Below are 2,645 nucleotides of genomic sequence, written 5' to 3'. Positions count from 1 at the left end.
AGTAGGAAGTATCTCCAACACAAACACGCTTCTTGCTTCATCATTAGTCTGTTCTCCTATGATGATTAATTTTGTGGGTCAGCTTGACTGGGCCACAGGGACCCAGATATTTGGTCAAACATTATTCTAAGTGCATGGCTGTAAGAGTGTTTTTGGATGGGATTGGAACACCTTCAACAAGAAAGTCCTTTACTCCTGAAAAACTATTTTAGCTAAATCTCATTTTACATTACAGAAACATTCAACAGTAGGAACTGAAAAGGAGTAGTTCCCTGATGGCTCAGCGGTAAAGAATCCGTCTGCCAATGCAGGAGACGCAGGAGACATGGGATCAATTCCTGGGTCAGGAAGATCCCCTGGAGGAGGAAATGGCAACCCACATCAGTATTCTAGCCTGGGAAACCCCATGGACAGAGGAGCTTGGTAGGCTGTAGCACATGGGGTTGCAAACTCGGACACGACTAAGTGACTGAGTGTGAAAGCACAGTTATGTAACACTGAACCGCAGTGCCATTGACATATAAAAGATAGTAGTTCCTATTATTTGGTTTCTGAATCTGTGATCTAGGAATTTTAGGCCTTAGGAGGAGCACAAGGTTGAAAGTATAACAATGACATAATAAGGATATTGTATTGAGCTATTACCATGTGCCAGCTGCTGTGCCCATGTACTACCTACTGTCTTGTCCAATCACAATTAGTCTCTGAAACAGCCTTGCAGTGGGTCACCTTCCTTTCCTCATTTACATATAGGGATGCTGCTGCCGCTGCTGAGTCACTTCAGTCGTGTCCGACTCTGTGTGACCCCATAGACGGCAGCCCACCAGGCTCCCCCGTCCCTGGGATTCTCCAGGCAAGAACACTGGACTGGGTTGCCATTTCCTTCTCCAATGCATGAAAATGAAAAGTGAAAGTGAAGTCGCTCAGTCGTGTCTGACCCTCAGTGACCCCATGGACTGCAGCTTACCAGGCTCCTCTGTCCATGGGATTTTCCAGGCAAGGGTACTGGAGAGGGGTGCCATTGCCTTCTCCAACATATAGGGATACTGATGCTTAAAGAAGTTCCATAAATTTCCTAAGGTTACTCAGGTAGTAGGTTGCAGTCTTGTTACCAAAGACCATTCTGAAAATTTCACTCACTCGTTAAACAAATATGTATTTGATCTCTGTATACCTGGCACTCTGCTAGGTGCTGGATGTTCAACAATGGATAAAGAGAGTTTGTGTCCTCTTCCTAGGCTCACGCAGAAAAATGACCAGTGCTTATTAAATGGCACTGCACTGGGGGCCTTTGGTAAGGAGGCTTCTGACATCTGCTCATGTAAAGATGCAGCCACAGAGCCTGAGTGGGACTTCTTAATCCCTCAATGATTGCAAAGCCCTCTTTACCTGTTTTAATACCTGTGGATGACATTGCTTTCAAGGAGTAAACAAAGAAAGGCTTGGTGGCAGCTGGCATTTTGTGGCTGAGGCCTGATACCTAAAGTGGTAACAAGCAACAGCTTGTGGTCTCAGTGGGTGAAGGCAGTTGGTGGCTCCCTGGCCTTTTAGGAAGAAGCCTCAGGACCGCAAACCAAAGCCATCGAAAGTCCTTGGCTGCTAGGGTCTGAAGGGTCTCAGGCATGTTTGTCTCTGGGGGAGAAGGAAGACCTGGCAGAAATTCAGCAGGGCTAGGAGAGCTGGATGCCCTGGCTTTGTTTCAGGAGCAGGGCATCCTAATACAGGCTCACGGTCCGTGTCCTGTCCTAATTATGGTGAGGGAGAGTCAGTTCCGCTGAGTGGCAGCCTCAGAAGATAACCCCCTCACCTCATCTCTCGTTCTTCCCCTTTCTAGCTGAATATTTGAAACAGCAAATGACATGGGACCTCGTGAAGTTTCTTCCCACAGGTTTGTTCTCTGCTGGTGCTTGGGTCAGAATTTCTTCAAAATTCCACACAGGAAGGTGGTCATGAAGCAATGGGAGGTTTTAGGGGCGACCTCAACACAGATCAAAGTGCCTCTCAGCGATTTTTGGAATGTTTACCTGCAGGAAAGCCTTTGGTGATCACTATCTAGCCAGGAGACTGAGGGGCTTCCTTGCGACGTTTTCCCCAGTATGACTAGCAGACAGGTGGGCATCTTTTCAGGAACTGGATAGGGCGCTGCTGAGATGCTTTGTCCCACGGAACAGGTGGGACTGACCTCGGACAGGCAGCTGGAGCCAGAGGGAAAGAACAGCGTGTGAACAGGATGCCAGAGCCTTGCTTTAACCCCAGTGTGCTAGTCACTCAGTCGTGTCCAACTCTTTGTGACCCCATGGACTGTAGTCCACCAGGCTCCTCTGCCCATGGAATCCTCCAGGTAAGAATACTGGAGTGGGTTGCCATTTCTTGCTCCAGGGGATCTTCCCAACTCAGGGATCGAATCTAGATCTCCTGCCTTGCAGACAGTTTCTTTACCGTCTGGGCCACGAGGAAAGTCAATTAATCCCAGAGGAGCCAGAAAATCAGGGCCAGGAGAGGTGAGACTCAAACCAAGAAACGGAGGAGAATCCAGGAGACCACAGACCACCTTCTACTGCAGAAAAAGCAACAAAAGGAAATGAGGGGAAGTCTGGAAGCTTCCTCACCTGGAGCCTGGGGCCTGGGGCCTGGGGTGTGATGGG

This window comes from Bos indicus, chromosome 23 (genome assembly GCF_029378745.1).
Source record: "Bos indicus isolate NIAB-ARS_2022 breed Sahiwal x Tharparkar chromosome 23, NIAB-ARS_B.indTharparkar_mat_pri_1.0, whole genome shotgun sequence".
NCBI classification, from domain to species: Eukaryota; Metazoa; Chordata; class Mammalia; order Artiodactyla; family Bovidae; genus Bos; species Bos indicus.
Note: the sequence above shows the minus strand (reverse complement) of the source record.